At 42.3% G+C, this 17,894-nt stretch overlaps 1 protein-coding gene across 10 annotated transcripts in view; it reads right to left on the reverse strand.

Annotated features, from left to right (window-relative positions):
* EVI5 (ecotropic viral integration site 5) overlaps positions 1-13,312 on the reverse strand; it is a 147,938-nt gene extending 134,626 nt beyond the window's left edge. For 3 of the 10 annotated variants that reach the window (XM_075003384.1, XM_075003385.1, XM_075003383.1), the window contains exon 1: positions 13,153-13,281. The gene's annotated coding sequence lies outside the window, so the exon portion shown is untranslated. Of the gene's footprint in view, positions 1-12,528; positions 12,938-13,152 lie in introns of those variants that run through there. The other 7 variants (XM_075003393.1, XM_075003392.1, XM_075003390.1 and 4 more) reach the window with 6 other exon arrangements.
* Positions 13,313-17,894: the final 4,582 nt, after the last annotated feature.

Genomic DNA, 17,894 nt, shown 5'->3' on the forward strand with positions numbered 1-17,894 from the left:
TGAGAAAAAAGGTTTGCTGAATGCTATGAGGCAGCAGGAGATGGCTATTTGAGGCCTCACCCAAAAGGGAAGAATGCACATTTGTATCCATCCTCAAAGCGTGTAGATCTCCTCCTACAGCGTGCTCTCAATCCCCTACTTTCACAAGCAAGACACTCATTCCAAAAACCTGAAAAGATCCTGCTGAGCCCCACAAGATCTCCAAGGGTAGAAGCGCCAGGGTGGGGATAATAGGGTACATATGGGAACAGTAAGATCTTAACTTCAGCTTGAAAAATGGTTAAAACTGGTTTACCTTAACTAAATTTGTCCGCCCACTTCTAGTTCAGAGGTCTCCAAATATAATGATCCTTTATTTAAAGATCAGCTTTTTAAAAAAGGCTGTCTGCTTCAGTATCAGCATTTGGATAGCATCTTTCATGAAAAAAAATGATATGCTAAATGGGGTTCTGAAGACTCAAAACACATATGCCTGTATTACACCAGTAACATCCTCTATGTTCTCCTGCAGTGAAGGCATAAATTACTGCCACTTCAGTTTAAATAAAGAGCATTACTATAAAGATGAAAAATGTACTTCAGAGGATGTTGTAGAAAATGATTAGTTTGTCAAAGACTTACAGCTGCTTTAAAAATGTTAAGTATTGCAATTTATTCACATATAAATATACTCGGGCTAACCTTAAAGAAAAGTACTGCTCATATGAGCACAACATAAAGGGAGTCTAGTAATGTTGCCAGGTAACATTTCTAAAGCAAGCAAACACATCAGAAAAATCTTGGCTTAGAAGGATGTGCTCCAAGTGCCTGAATGAAGAACAAGAAGAGGAAAGATGTAATCACCTTTTTGGGAGATGAAAAAATTGCATGGAGATCAGTTTCATCTATTTAAAGTCAAAAGAAAATAAAGCCAATATTACATCAATACAATCAAAAGATCCAAACTGGAGGTACCAGGAACCCTAATTTTACTCTAATATTCATTGAATACCTCACTTTAACAACCATATATAAAATATGAAATAGAATTTAAAGAGAAGTTTAACTCTCGCTAACTCCCTATTCCTGCCATCGTCTATCATCAAACCTTCAATTAAAAATTAAACAAAATCCCAAAGCATGCAATAAAACTCAGTTTGTCGTTCGATTTGATTCCAATGAAAAATTGTCCTTTCCACTGTTTCTGTCCAAGATTGTATGAACGTCCCGCTCAGGGAGATTGTATGTGTGTTTATGCTAATTATGGTCGTCACACATTTATACTGTAAACATTTTATACATTTGCAGAAGATACTAGAAGTTTGGCAATAAAGAAAAAGAACAGAAGCCTTTTTTTAAGCAAGATTAGAAGCTGAGGATAGCATGGTGTTAACAGTTTACTTCAATTTTTATGACTTAGCAAGACTTCTGGATGCATTCCCTTCTCACCCCAACATATATGGTAACTACGGTCTGAGAAGGAACACAATCTCTAGTCTGAAAGAGCTGGAAGTCAAACCCAGGTCTCTGCCCTGACAGAATCAAGCCTCATCCACTTAGCCACGTTGTTAATGGAAGGATAACAAAGCCTAATCTTTTAAAAATGTAGATACTTCTCCAGTATCCACTCTAAAGCATCAAGACACAAATTAATGGTAATGCTTAATTAAATCTGTAGTAGTATCACACTGGCATCAAAGATCTTTAGTCGTGGACCAGGACCTCTTTGCAGTACTGTACAAACAGAACAAAAAGTCAATCCCCCTTAAAATACCCATTTTAGGTATCCTTTAACAGACCTTAATTCCCACGCACCAGATCAAGGAATGAGGTGCACAAGTGGTGTTCTCGTCTATCCTCTCTGTAGAAGGAAGGGGTCCGTGTAGGGATCGTCGAATCACAGAGGTAAATGCGTGGTTGCGTAGGTGGTGTAGCAGGCAAGGATTTGGTTTCTTTGACCATGGGATTCTCTTTCGTGAACAGGGATTGCTGGGAAGAGATGGGATCCACCTCACAAAGAGAGGAAAGAGCATCTTTGCAGGCAGGCTTGCAAACCTAGTGAGGAGGGCTTTAAACTAGGTTCCTCAGGGGAACATGACATAAGCCCTGGGGTAAGCGGGGAAGGAGGAGGGAACAATCAAGTGGGTTTCCCGGGTGAAGAGGACAAAGTGGGCCAATTGGCCCCTTCTCTAAGATGCTTGTACACTAATGCCAGAAGCCTGGGGAACAAACAGAAAGAAGTGGAGGCCCTGGCACAGTCAAAGTAGTAAGATCAATAACGGAATAACGGAGACTTGGTGGGACAATTCGCATAACTGGAGCACAGTCATGGAAGGTTATGAACTGTTTAGGAAGGACAGACGGGATAAAAGGAGGAGAAGTTGCGCTCTGTGTGAGGAAGCAGTATGAGGAAGGAGAAAACCTAGTTGAGCGTCTTTGGGTTAAGCTTAGAGGCAGAAGTAACAGAGGTGATGTTGGAATTGGTGTCTGCTATACCGCCAGATCAGGGAGATGAGATAGATGAGGCTTCTCTTCAGGCAGCTAAGTGAAGCTTCCAAAATCACAGGCCCTGTTTCTCATGGGAGACCTTAATCATCCGGACATTTGTTGGGAGACCGATACATCAGCACACAGACAATCCAGGAAGTTTTTGCAGAATGTTGGAGATAACTTCTCGGTACAAGTACTGAAGTAACTGACGAGGGGCTGTGCGCAACTTGACCTGCTGCTCACAAACAGGGAAGAACTAGTAGGAGAAATAGAAGTGGGAAGAAACCTGGGCGGCAGCAACCATGAGATCGTAGATTTCAGGATCCGGACAAAAGGAAGAAAGGTGAGCAGTAACATACACACCCTTGATTTCAGAAAAGCAGACTTCAATTCCCTGAGACAACAAATGAGCAGGGATCCCTTGGGAAACAAAGAGGAACAGGAAAAGAGTTCAAGAGAACTGGCAGTATTTTAAAGAAGTCTTACTGAAGGCACAGGAACAAAACATCCCACTGCATAGTAGGAAATGCAAAAATGGTAGGCAGCCAGCTTGGCTTAACAGGGAAATCCTTAGTCAGCTAAACTCAAAAAGGATGCATACAAGAAATGGAAACATGGACAGCTGACTAAGGAGGAGTAAAAACATATGGCTGGAGAACGCCGGGCAGTAATCAGGACAGCAAAAGCACAATTGGAACTGCAGCTGGCAAGGGACGTGAAGAGTAACAAGAAGGGTTTCTACATGCATGTTAACAATAAACAGGTTATCAGAGAAGGTGTGGGGCTGTTACTCGATGAGGGAGGAAACCTAGGGACGGATGATATAAGAAAAGCTGAATTACTCAATGCTTTTTTTGCCTCAGTCTTCATGGACAAAGTCAACTTCCACACGACAGTCCTAGACAATGCAGCATGGGAAGGTAGAGGGCAGCCATCTGTGGGGAAAGAACAAGTTCTGAGCCATCTAGAAAAACTAGATGTACACAAATCCATGGGTCTGGATTTAATGTACCTGAGGGTACTGAGGGAATTGGCAGAGGTCATCACTGAACCTTTGACCACTATCTCTGAAGACTCTTGGAGATCGGGGGAGATACTGGATGACTGGAAAAAGGCAAACATAGTGCCCATCTTTAAAAAAGGAAAGAAGGACAATCCAGGAAACTACACATTGGTCAGCCTCACCTCAATCCCTGGGAAAATAATGGAGGAGATCCTCAAGGAATCCGTTTTGGAGCACTTGGAAGAGGGGAAAGTGATCAAAAAGTAGCCAACATGGATTCACCAGGGGCAAGTCCTGCCTGACCAATCTGATTAGCTTCTATGACGAGGTAACAACCTCTGTGGACACGGGGAAGTCAGTGGATGTGATATACCTTGACTTCAGCAAAGCTTTTGATATGGTCTCCCACAGCATTCTTGTCCATAAGTTAAGGAAATATGGCTTGGATCCTTGGACAATAAAAAGGATAGAAAGCTGGCTTGATGGTCGGGCCCAACGGATAGTGGTCAATGGCTCAATCTCTGGATGGAGGATGGTTTCTAGAGGAGTGCCACAAGGCTTGATTCTGGGGCCGGTGTTATTCAACGTCTTTATTAAAGAGCTGGATGAAGGACTGGATTGCACCCTCAGCAAGTTTGCAGATGACACAAAACTAGGGGGAGAGCTAGATACGTTGCAGCATAGAGAGAGAATCCAGAGTGACCTGGATAAATTGGAGGACTGGGCCAAAAGAAATCTGATGCGGTTCAACAAGGAGAAGTTTAGAGTCCTGCACCTGGGGTCGAAGAATCCCAAGCATTTTGTTATAGGCTGGGGACCAACTGGCTAAGCAGCAGTATGATGGAAAGTGACCTAGGGGTTATGGTGGATGAAAGGCTGGATATGAGTTAACAGTGTGCCCTTGTAGCCAAGAAGGTTAATGGCATACTAGGGTGCATTAGGACGAGCACTTCGAGCAGATCTAGGGAAGTAGTTATTCCCCTCTATTTGGCACTAGTGAGGCCACATCTTGAATACTGTGTCCAGTTTTGGGCCCCCCAGTATAAAAAGGATGTGGATGTGCTGCAGCAGGTTCAGCAGAGGGTAACAAAATGACTAAGGGGCTGGAGCACAAGACCTATGAGGACAGGCTGAGGGATTTGTGATTGTTTAGTTTACAGAAGAGAAAAGTTACAGGTGATTTAACAACAGCCTTCAAGTTCCTGAAGGGGAGCTCTAAAGAGGAGGGTGAGAAACTGTTCCCAGTGGTGCCAGATGGCAGAACAAGGAGTAATAGTCTGAAGTTGAAGAGGGAGACATATAGGTTAGATATCAGGAAAAACTACTTCACCACGAGGGTGGTGAAGCACTGGAATGCATTGCCTAGAGAGGTGGTGGATTCTTCAGCCTCGAGGTTTTTAAGTCCCAGCTTGACAAGGTCCAGGCTGGGATGACTTAGTGGGGGTGATCCTGCTTGGAGAAGGGGGCTGGACTAGATGACCTCCTGAGTTCCCTTCCAGCCCTATGATTCTGTGAGATCCATCACTTTCATTCCAAGACTCAGAACTCATACATCTCTATGGGAAAACACCCCATATATGTGTCTAACAGACAGGTTTGTTAACAGCGCTGAAGTCAGAATTAAGGTTTTGTAATCTAGCATATGCATTAGGTATGTGCTATTTGTATTGTTACTGTTTGTAATAAGGGTGAACAGGACTGTATAGAAGGGTAGAGTCTGCAAGTGAAAGTGGTGTATGGGAATTAAAGGACAACATCAAGTCAGAGTAAGGATTTTGTGTGGGTGCATCTCCCCCTTACGCAACCATAACTAGTTTTAATGAACTTTCTTTGGGAAAATACATGTCATCTTTACATATCTGAAAGCTACTCTCTTCCTCAGTATGGAATTCATTCAGTCATCTTAAAGATCAAGACTTTTTCAGCCATGTCATTGAGGATCATGTTAGTAAGTTTGAGCTTTTTGGAAGTCTGATACCAGAAATGATGGATGTGGTATTCAAATGTCTACTAAATGCAATTTTCTTTTCACTAATGAGATGTAGCTACAAGGTTTCATAGTAATCACTTAACGTGATTATGCCTCCATTACAATTCTATGAAATTATCAGCTATGATTACAGAAGAAACTGAGGAATCACAAGAATATATCAACTCTTGGTATCACAGTGTGCTCTCAACTACCATAAAGTTCTGTATATATTCAACTAAGATGTAAAAGATGTGTGTTATACATATCATGCAAAAAGGTAGATTCTCCAAACAAGTTATGCTGAGTCGTGTAATTTATGTCGCTTTGAGTTAAAATACCATCAGTTAATTGATACTGTTTTATTACACATATAATAGGGGATATAAAGTTTAGGTTACAGTAAACCCTCACTTTACGCATCTTCGGATTGTGCAAAACTTGCTTTAACTCACATTTCACACAACTTGAAGACGCATGGCTGTCAGCCTGCCTAGCTTGCCACAGCTGTGTGCAGCTAGGCAGGCTAAGGAGCCTCTTCTCCCTGCCTCCCCAGTGTGGCCTTAGGCACCGCTTTTAGTTCGCTTAGCTGCCTGCCACTGTGGGCAGCCAGGCAGGCTAAAACCCACTTCCCAGAGCAGTGCCGCTGTCAAGCTGACAGCATTCCCCCCACAGGAAAGTAGGGAGAAGGGTTTTAGCCCTCTAGCCGCCCGCTGCTGCAGGCAGCTCTTGGAGCTAAAACCCCTTTCCCCACAGATTCAGGCCACCCTCTGAGACCTCAGCTCAGCCCCAACCCACACGTGGGGCTCCCAGCCCCCAGAGCACTATAGCCCCACACGGGGCTCAGGCTCCAGCCCCCAGTGCGGCACACAGAGCTGTATTGGAGTTTCTAATAAAGTAATCTAGAGAAGGAAACGCATAGTAAAGGTTTAAAGAAAGAGGAATTCCAGAAGGAAACCAACACTGCACAGATTACATACAATTACAAGAATTTTTTTCCCTATGAACATTTCTGGCCTGCGTATTATTTTTTACATAAAATCCAGAGCATCTTATTGTTGCAATTAACCATTTGTCTATATTTTTCCATTTGTTAAACAGAGGGTATTCATGCAACAGGTTTATTCTTAGATATTCCTAATTATACCTGTACCAAACAATGTTTTTAAGTTAATCAATTCCCCATTTCACTGAACTGAGTGAGAATTCTGTGTGTCTTTTGGCAATTAAACAGCACTACTGAATGGCCTCAAGTTCTTTACTACTAATGTCAGCTACTCAGAGCACATTTCATTTTAAGGTGAACAGCAAAACATTTAAAAATACTACAAATACTCTATGCTATGTAGTCTTTTCATCTCAACCTTAAAAAAAAGCAAAAATTACAGTTCCTCAGTGATACAATTAAGGAATTTAGCTAAATTCGCATACTTGTCTTTTACAGACTTAGGCAAATCCTTAAATATTTTGTGCTAACTTTTCCACAGACAGAAGAACAGCTGCTGTTCTACTAACTGCAGTTTGGACCCACTTTGCAGCCTGATACAAAAAGTTAGATGGAATGGCGAAGGGAAGGTTACAAGCCATAACAAAATAAATGGGAACTTTACTATGGCCTTTGATTCTTTGCACTTTGGACTTCAATCCAGAAAACGTTTGTGCTCAAACTTCAGTCTTGTCAGTCTGTTTGCAGGCCTGGGGTCTTTCTTAAAGTAGAGAATGTGGAAGAACGAGTCTATCAGTGATGACCAATGACAGTCCTGCAAAATCTTTAAACAGATTGCAAGACATTGCAGTGCTAATGAATACAACTAAATCTTATTTGAATTTCTGACAATGACTGAAGTCTTATCCATGCCCAAAGACTTATGTAAATCATGAGGACAGTCAATCTTTATCATTAACATATTTACAGAAATATAGTTTCTTCCCACTTCTCACTCAACCACTAACTTCCACAGTCACGCTTCTAGTCACTTTATTTTGGGGATGGATGAGAGAAAAGTTACTAAGGAAATCAAGAATGAAGAAAGATATTGTTAAAGAACCCTAGCAAGTCTTGCACGTAAGCCTCAATTACGTACTGTAAAAATGGGAAAATACCACCAACTCATACAGTTAGATGTTCTAAGAAAAATTCATTAAAGCAGAAGATAAAGTATAACAGTAATTGAAGGTGATTTTTTTAAAATCAAAACAAGCATTAATAAACCAGGAATTCCACTGGTAAGTTTAAAAACTAATACTTGGCAACATGGAAACACAGCTACAGAACCCAAACACCTCCGTTTTATTTACACACTGTTCAGACTCCCACGAAGCATGAATCTTTACAAGATTTGATCTGCAAGTCACAATTTAGAGTCTGAAATTAGACGTCTTACCATCCTACTGCTAAAGTGTACATGTTTCTACTTCAAAAGTAGAGTGAATTCCACTCACTGCCTCTCTAGGGGAAAGCCAACAGTTTATTTACTAAGAGAAGCAGGAATTTAAATACAGGCTGAGCACAGTGCAGTAGACATAATGTATAGAGCTCCTTTGGTCTTTCTGTACTTCACTAGAATTTAAAATTTACCCATCAAAGCATTTACAACATTCATGATCTATCGCCATAAGCATGTATAGTACAATGATTAAGAGAAAAGACCTGCACTGAGGTTAACACAACATCTATGTTGCTCTATGAAAGTCTTACTCTTGTCCCACTTCAGTCCATGACCAAATTAAACTTTGACTAGAACATCTAATGAAGGAAATTAACATTTTGGCCATTTGGCTGAACGAGAAAAGAAGATTTTATTTTTAAGAAAGCCACACAGAGGCCTACTCGTGTTCCAACAACACTGAAATGTCATTTGGCTAGTAAATTTTGTGCACTCATTTTAGAATAAGATTCACATATTCAAAGAACCTACTAAAAGAGTAATTAATGGAGAATAGCAAGAAATATCTCAGGGAGGCAGTAAAGCTGATTTATACTACTTTTTCAGTAGAACTGATTTTTTAAAAAAATTACTTAAACAAAATTACCCAGTATTCAGGCCCCATAGCCTACAAATTCTGTAATACAAAATTCCATGTGTAGCGTACAATCTGCTGGAAGTTTTTGTGTGTTTGTTTTAAACAGCAAAGATTGCCCTATCTTATTTGTTTTGCCACAGGCTTTCACCCCCATATCTAAAAAATATCTTGCCTTCCCCATTCCTAGAACAACATTCATTCTAATTTTCATTGATATTTTAAGTTTAACTCACAAAATTAAAAGTTAAATTTATTGATTTCTGGATTTTCATTGCTCAGAGTATTATTTTTCAAGTCCCCTCATAGCTTCATTATTCTCTAAATATCCTCCAGGGAAGGTAGGCATCTTTAACAAGCAACACAACTTGCTGAACACCATAAGACATTAACTTCCATATGTTTTACTAACAAACAAGATCATATTAAACTGTTTCTGCCAGGCCATCTTACCACATAAAAGACAAAAGACCTTTGATGGAACTTGAGACAATAGCAATCCATTTTAGAGGGATTATTACTGTACACTGGAGAAAATTATGCAGCAAATATAATTATACTAATCTGGTATCTTATGCGATTTTTGTAATACTTAGAATAACTGATCAAATATCTTTTACAACATTGCCAAATCAGCCTCATATTACCCCAATTCACATGATGCCATCACACATTGTCCAGAAGGCCATATTTAAAAGACTGAGGTGTTTTAAAAATTCATATGATTTTAAACTGAGCATTTCATTTTAGACTGAATAGCAGAGCTTCTGTGCAAGTACATTGTATTTTATGATTATCAAAATACTTAACTTTCATTCACTTTTCTGAAAATGTCAGCTATGAAAATAAGCCACGTAACAAAAAGATTAGATAAAATGTAGGTTTTAACAATGAAAGCTATCAGAACTGACTCACATGCACTGAGAAATCAGAAATGATCACAATTTAGGTGGTGTCCTGATTGCTTTCCAAATTAAAACCAGTGTGCATGGAAGAGGAATTAGTACATAGATTAAATAACTGACTGAAATAAGTCTGCAGAGCCAGAAACAGTATGCAGAATGGAACCGACTGCTGGTCTGTTGCCTTAACCACAAAATTATTCCCAGTGCACTAGTGGAAAGGACTGTCACAAGAGATCAGATAAAGTGGCCCGGTTTTAAAGGGGCACAAATAGTCAGCATTTGCAACTACGCAAACCAAAACTATATAAATGTATTCAAACTTCAATAGCAGCATAATATGATCATCTTCAAGGACGGGGAACAAACACCTCCTTCCTTTACATGGAGGCGAGGCACAAGAAGATGGGCACTTCATAACATCCTCTCTGAAATACAGATAGAGGCCACCGCCATATAAATGACCTCTGCGTGGAACTGTCTCTTCCATTATAGCAGTTAAGTTCTCTGGGGTGGAACACTTCAAAAACAGTTAAGTATTTAGGCAGGTCAGACAAGCTGGCCATCTGAGTCAAACACGTTGACAGCAAATTTTACACTAAGTCTGTAAGTTGCCTGTAGGAAGGTTTAAACAAGAGGGAAAAAAATAAAAAAACAAAAATTTCCTCACAGTACGTTTGACAATGGAGCGAAGGCTGAGAACAGCCACTGAAACATCAAAAACAATGTTTTAAAGGTATTAAGTAACAGTTACATAAGGAATTACCTGCACTAGACATTAGCCTTCACCTAAAATGTCCCTTCTCCCTTCCAGATATAGCTTCTGAAAAGGAAATACACATGCTTACGAAATACAGAAACCATTCCCTCAAGCTTCCCTATACATTGTTCCAACTTCTCTTCTCTCTTCTATTCTGTTTTGTTCTCCCAAAAAGGCAGAAAGATGAACACTACTCTGTGCTGTAGCCAACTTCCCCAAGAGCTTATGTTGGGAAAATTAATGAGGTTTCATCATAAACTAAAATAAATTGGTAAAAAATGTATTAACTCAGTGTGCCATCTTTAAGCCAGTGTACTACATTTTCACAGTAGAGAATACGCCTAACAAATATATTTTTCATACTTACTTTAGGAGAAGTTGAGACGTAAGCTGTTCAGTTTGGATATGTGGTACACAATATATATTGTTTTACTAGGGCTCCAAGAAGTTGGCCAATTAAAGCGAAATCTAGAGTGCTATTTAGTGTAGGCTATTTTAGTAAGGAGGGTTTATAATTATGATTTGTTATGCTTAATGTACATGTGCTCAGAGGGCTGGATGCAAGAGCATTTCAAAAAAAATAAGCATGCATTTTAAGTGTGAAACATCTAAGGAAAAAAAATCTCTGCATCTGAATGTCTACTAACAATTAGGAAACTACTGAAGGAACTAAAGAAGTGAGGACAGAACATCCCTTTTACAACTGAAGACTATAAAATGGGAAGAACAAACAAGCAATATCCAATAGAAACTTCATTAAATAAGATTGTTTTGAATTTCTTTAAATCATGACTAATCTCTGCACTAGCAGGACAGAAGCTTGCTTCCCCATGAAGGTGGCTTTTCAGGGGAAAATCCCACTGCAGCGATTTTTCCTCCCAGTTTCATTTTGCTACAGGTTTTTTTTTTGGTTTGGTTTGGTTTTTTTGCCCCCCCCCTTTTCCCCCCCCACAACCACTGTTCATTGGATGACCACTAAGCAACTCACACTTTGTGTTAAGCCAAAGTTCAAATATTTTTCTTCTTCTCTAGTCTTCTGGGTCTTCGGCATCTCTCCCCTCCACCCCCCAAACACACACCTCCCCTTCCTACATGTCAACTTTTCTATTTCTCTACCACAGTCTGCTTCCTGTTTAAAGAGCTTCATATTTCCAACACCAGCAGCATAGCCTCAAGACACTTAGTCCCCTGCTTGTGTAACTTCAACACTACTGCCTCATTCATCACACCTCCTTCCAGACTCCTCCCGCACTATATTTCCGCTACCAACCCATGCTTGATGCAGGAGCCTTGATCTGTAAAAACATAAAGCAGGCTGCAATGACAGAGAAGAAAAGGGAAATGGAAAAGAAAATATGGCACTGTAGGGGACATATTCCTAGGCAGAAAATTTCTGCTGCACTGTGCTATAGATTAGTAACGGAAACCTCACGCTCTCTGTTGTCAAGCATAAACCTTTGCCTACTGCCCCCAAGCAACGTATAAAATGTATGTGGGCTTTACACTTGCTAGTTCATTCTTGCTCCATGATTCCTTGGATAAACTCAACGGGGCAAGCATTCTCCTTTCTTTCCTTCTCACCCTCTCAACATTCCATTGGCTCAATTTTATCATATTTTAATAAAGAGCATCACAAATGGTATTATTTCGAGCCTGTAACTTTATTTTCCACCCTAATCTCCACTCACATACCCCAAACCATTTTGGGGATACACAAAACATCTGATTTTTTGGAAGAGCGAGCATGTAAGTTTTCAGAACAAGATTTCAAGCTTTTATCTGAGCTTCCTTTTTGGGGGAAAAAAGCCAGATCCTAGGATTTCTTCAAGTGTATAAATATTGGTAAGATTGCTCTTTTTGGATATTTGGGGGAATGAAAACTGAGATAATGGAAAATTAGTTTAAAAGTTAACCATGAAATAGCTCCCTCTGTTTCACAATAAAGAACAGCAGGAATTATTTGCAAATCAAATGTGATAAGGGCAACAAAAGTTGAAATGCAGGAAAAAAAACTGTTAAAGATGCTAAGCTTATCAACCATCATTAAGAGACTTCTAAAGTTTCAATTTTGCAATCTATATCGTGCAACCAAAACAGGACAGACCATGTTTAAAGAATTTATAATGAATGAAATATTTCAAGAACTAAACCAAACCCTTAAAAAATGAAACTCCCAAACCTTTTTAGTTTAAATATGTCAACTCCATTTTACCAAGCAAACTGCTCTGCATCGAGATCTCTTGTGGATAAAAGACAAAAGCTCTCTTCACCTCTCCAGAGAGTTGACATTTTTATGTGGGCGCTATTTCGTTTGAAACGGTCAGCAAGCCACTTCCACTTCGATTTAAACCCGCACCATTCGCCACCTGCACAGATCCCCTGATCCAAACGAACTGACACTCACCAGCAGTCACTTCGCAGCCCCTATAACCAGCTGAACATGTCACAGCAGAACGCGCTGTGATTATGCCGCAGTGGAATCTCCTCCTTACATGACTGGCGGAGGCGTCACTGTGATGAAGTCCCGGGGCTCGCCCGGAGTATCCCACCCCCGGGGCTCTGCAACGCCTTCGCACGGGGCAGGGAGGGGGCTGGGAACTTCGCGCACTTCCTGCCGTCGGGAAGGACCAAGCGCCCCATAGATTTACACTGAGCCCCAAGCGATCGCAGCAGGGAACCACCGCAGCGCCACCGCTTCCCGCCGCCCAGGGGAGCCCCGGCAGGTCACCCGGGGGCTGCCCCGCAGTTGGTTCCCCGCCCGGAACCGAGGCGCCGCTCCCAGCCCCACACGGGGCGAACCCCAGCTCGCCGCAGCAACCGCCACCGCTGCCCACGCTCCGGCGAGAGCAGGGCGCGGAGGCGGGTCCCCTTCACGGCTAGCAGCCGAGAGCCGCGCCGGCCCCGGGAAGGGAGGGACTGGCGCGTGGAATCCGGAAGGGAGAGGGGCGGGCACGTCCCCGGCCCGGCTCGTGCCCCTCGGGGGTCCCCAAGCGCTTAGGCCCGGCGGCTGGGCCCGCCCGCCCCTCACCTTGGAAGCGTCGGCCGGGGGGCCGGGGTGCGAACATCGGCTTCCCGCGCAGTCCGGCCCGTAGCCGCCGCCGCCTCTTTGCAGCTTCTCGCCCAGCCCCCGAGCTGGCCGCACTGCTCCAGCCCCAGGCAGCCGGGCCACGTCCCTGCGAGAGCCCGGCGCGCAGGCGCACACTCCCCACCCAGCCCGCCGCCCGCGGGACAGCTCCCTCGGCCGGGCAGCAGAGCGCGCCCGCGTCCCCGCCGCTGGGCGGGGGGCAGCACCCCTGCGGGAGCGGGGCGGCTCCGGGCAAGGCCTGCGGGCCCGGCCGGAGGCGGGAAGGGGCCGGGCGCCCCCTGAGGGCAGGAGGCTCGAGCCCTGCGCCGGCGGCTGGACCCCACTGCAGGGCTGAGCCTTGGCAGCGCTGCCCGGTTCCTTTGTGGCGTCCGCCCAGGCCGGCCCCCGCTGTCCCGGGGCAACTCAGGGGCTGAAAGGGCCGCAGCTGGCCCAGCAGTGCGGCTCCTGGGGGGGGTGCCCGCGCTTTGCCCGCCTTCCAGGCCAGCTCTCGGGCTGGGCTTGGTGGCGGCTGGTCTAAGCTCACTGAGCCCGGCTGTCAGGCGTCAGGCTCAAACTAGCTGGCTGTCCTGGGCCTGCCCTCGCTGCACTGGGGGGTTATTGCCATCGCTGCGGTCCCCAGAAAGCCTCGGCCCTCGTGCCCCTCAGCTGCTGGTTGGTGCCTTCGCCATTGCTAACACTTCCAGTGGACTCCTGCTGGAGACCACAGCAACTGCAGAATGCAGTGTCATTTCTCCTTCTATAGAAGGCAGTAAGTAGATCCTGCTGTCACCCTTAGCACAGGGGCTCTTCTGCCCAGTACCCTGCATATTGCCTTTATTTTCTGGTAGTAGCCAAAGGCTTCATTCAAGAGTGGAGTCTCTTTGTATGTAGCATAACCAGCTCAGGGGGCATTGGCTCTAGGCAGCATACAAACAGCTAAGGGACCATCTCTGCCCCTAGTGTACCAGTGAAGTACCTTCACAGTTGTGCTAGATACCATACAAATGTAGAAAGCTTTCATGTTATTTGCAACACTTTCTCATATAAAGCATCACAAGAAGCACTGTAAGCATTTAGGCTGACCCCACACGTCTGTGTAAGTATGCTAAAGGGAGGGACAGAGTTGTGTGTAAAGCAGCAGCTAAATGCACACTTCAGTTTTAACAAAGCATATACATACAAAAAGACTAAAAAAAGGCTAAGGAATTGTTTCAAAAAAGATAGTCCCTACTGTAAGGTCATACCCTAGTTACCATTGTGACTTTCAGCTGCAATTATAGCAAAGACAGAAGTAGAAGAATCAAATAATGATTATATGATTTAATGCAATTGTATGAAAGTTCCCTGGATATGGATCATAGCCCCTTATTACTAAGCTCTCTACAAACACATACCAAAGAGACAATCCTATTTTAAAAATGATTAAGCAATAATTACATCACTGAAACAGGTTTCCCTCCAGATATAGGAAAGGCATTTCCATTAAGGATTCATGCACCTTGTTCCACACGGCATAAAGCTGAAGAAAAACACCTCTAAAAATCCAGCACAGAAACAGAAGCGTTGATGGTGGTAAAAGCTGCAAAGAGTAACCAAACTTAGAGAGAAACCTTTTTCTAATTATATGGTATTTCCTTCAGGAAGCGGTTTTTTTTATTACAAAATTAAACATTTTCATTTTTACCTGCTTGAAACCATAGCCTCTAGGGATAGCAGTCATCTTGGCAACAAGCATTTTAGATAAAGAAAAATTGACCAAAACCATTTGGCCTGAATTTATAGATGACTCAGAGTGGGTGTGGCCAATGACTCCACCTAGATATCTACCCATGGTGTAACTCTGTTCTGTTCCATTAATAATGGGGATGTAATAGGTAATATTGAGACACAGTAGATGCAAAAAGACTCTATGGGAAGAGGAGAAGGGGCACTAAGTCATTCTTTCTTGTGTAATGTTGGTTGGGCTATTTCTAACCACAGATATTTATATAAAAATTAAAAGACCCATGTGAGAATTCTTATTAGCATTTGTTTAGAGCTGCATACTGTAAAAGAAACAAGTACTTAGCCATGAATGGTTTCTTCCTGTGACAAGGAAAATGCGGGGAATTTTGAACCCTCTAAAGCTGTAATCTATGTATGGTTAAACTATTTCTGTAATTAGCAAATCACAGAGGCATAGTACTGCCTGCTTGATATAAGACAATATTATAACTCTGAGAGGCATTTTTTATTTTGTCATTTCTTGTATTGAATAATTGTTGTTATAGAGTGACTTGGGAAGTTTGCTTTTAATAAAAGTGTGGTTTTGAATATAGATATTTACAGATATAATCATCATTAAATATACAGTAGTAACTCCATAGTGAGTGCTGAGTTTTGCTTTTTCAGTAAGCTCTTTCATATCTGGCAGCCCCAGGACCAGGAGGTTGCCGGATATTCAGATATTCTGCTTGTTAGAGAGGTATACCTAACAATTCATAACACTAAAGAAAAAACAACACAAGATATTAAGAAACAAACAAAACTGTATGCAGAGTACTTTATTTACCACCAACAGGAGTATTGTATGCTGTAAACTTATACTGTATTTGCTGTATTTATTTCTATTTACTTTCACTACGCTTTACCTATGGAAATATAATTAAAATTCACTTCTGGTTAAAGTAATGGTTATTTGAGAGTTCTGGATAGTAGAATGCTGGATATGAAAGCGTTTCCTGTAAAATAGGAATTCGGACTCTTACCTCTTTGGAAAAATAAAGCCTGTCCTTCTAAAAATTGCAGCGACTGTTTTTGAATGCATGATGAATTTGCTGAAAATTTACAAATAAAGCTGTTTAATTAGTTCAGGAATAAAAAATGGATCCTTAAAAAAAATTTATCATTCACTGTTAAATGTTTTATGTGACCCTAATGACTGCAATACACATACAACACATACTCTTCAAACTTACCAAAGGGTTAAAGCTCACACAATTCTTGTGTGTAAACTGTTTTTGAATAATTTAATTTAGGATTAATCAGGGCTTTTTTTTTTCTGCAGAATGCTGCAGCACAGTATTCTTCCACCTTTTTTTTTTTTTGCTGGCACTGCCATTTTATGCAGCTGGGCAGCTCTGAGCCGTATGTGGCTCTTTAGGTTTCAGGTAAAGTCCTTCACAGGCCAGATGTCTCTTGGCCTGGATCCAGCACTTCTTCCTTCCCTTTCAGTTTCAGACCTTTTTTAAAATAAGGCATTTTCAAGTATCTGTTTGGGGTAGGGAGGCTGAGGTAAAGCAAGCTGAAGACAATTGTTGTTTTACTCCCTGCCTTATTAGCTGGGAAACCTTCCTTTGATTCCCTGCATCCATCTGTGAAACAGTTCATCAGACCAAGGAGTTGGTCAGTAGCAGGTGATATGTTACAGGGTCAGTGAGTCACTAGCAGTCTGGAGCATTCCCAGGAAGGCCTAACCTGTTCGTTGTTCTAGCTGATGGGCCATCAGCTCTGTTTAGCTTTCCCATAGTGGTACATGAAGTGTCTTGCAGTAAAAATGACCAAAAGCAGCAAATATGAAATACAGACACAGGTCAATATTTCTAACTTCATCTACAAAAGTGATACATGCATACAAATGGGATAATCATATTCAGTAAATCACACCCCTTCCAATGATAACTCACTTGAGCCATCTTGTACAAAGCATACTTCAGTTATGTCATATTCATATCTTAGTCATATTTTCATAATGCATAAGGAATACCATGTCAAAAGCAGCTGTAGTCTTGAATCCTGGACAACCGCAGTAGGATTCCCTGAATATGAGTACAGTACATAGACCTTTGCGCTGAAGTAAGCTGTTGTTCCCTGTCTGAGCTTGGGTATCAGTCAACTGGAGATAAAAGTTAGTTACTTTCACCTATCACAGTTCTCCAAGTAGTACTTTAATAGCATCTTGTTGAAGGTCTGGTTGAGCTGGGTGCAGTAGCACACAAGGACTGGAAGTTCAAAGAGCCAGCAAAAATACAAGTAGCTTATTTCAGCTCTGTGTCAACGAACTGAGTGTGTCAACTGCACTCCTGGACTGCAGAGCAGCATTCAGCTGAAGCAAACGTGAGAGCTAAGTCTGAAGGATCTGATCCCCAGGGACATCCCAGCAGTTTCCATAGCAGGGTGTTATGGGAAGGGATTTTTATTTTCATGCTCACTGTGAGGCTGGTGTGTCAGGCTGTGGTTGAGTTTTATTTCCATGTATGTGACAATGAGATTAGAAGATTATTGAAGTAGCTGAATTTCAGCAACAGAGCAAGATGGAAGGGAAGTTCCCGGCTTCCCTGGGCTTGCAGGAGCTAGGAAACTAACTAGCCTGCCAGTTTCCTGGCTACCAGAGTGGCAGGGAGCTGGGAACCAAGAGTAGCCTGTTCCTCTCTCCATGCTGCTTGCGGGACCCCAGAAACACCAGCCATGAACTATATGGTGAGATGATGAACAATGGTGAGAAGTTATTATTTGTAACCAGTTTCTAGTGAATCTAGCTTAGATTGTGCACTTTGTATTATTTTCATGGTTACCTGCTTTGCTCTGTTTGCTACTCTTTGACCATGTAAGAGCCACATTTTGTTAGGACATGTCTACACTACCAAGTTCTGTTGAGGAGGCTAATGTCGATGCACCAAAATCTACAGTGGGAAAATCTCCAGTTCATGTTCACACTTGCTGCTTCT

Source organism: Carettochelys insculpta, chromosome 9 (genome assembly GCF_033958435.1).
Source record: "Carettochelys insculpta isolate YL-2023 chromosome 9, ASM3395843v1, whole genome shotgun sequence".
NCBI classification, from domain to species: Eukaryota; Metazoa; Chordata; order Testudines; family Carettochelyidae; genus Carettochelys; species Carettochelys insculpta.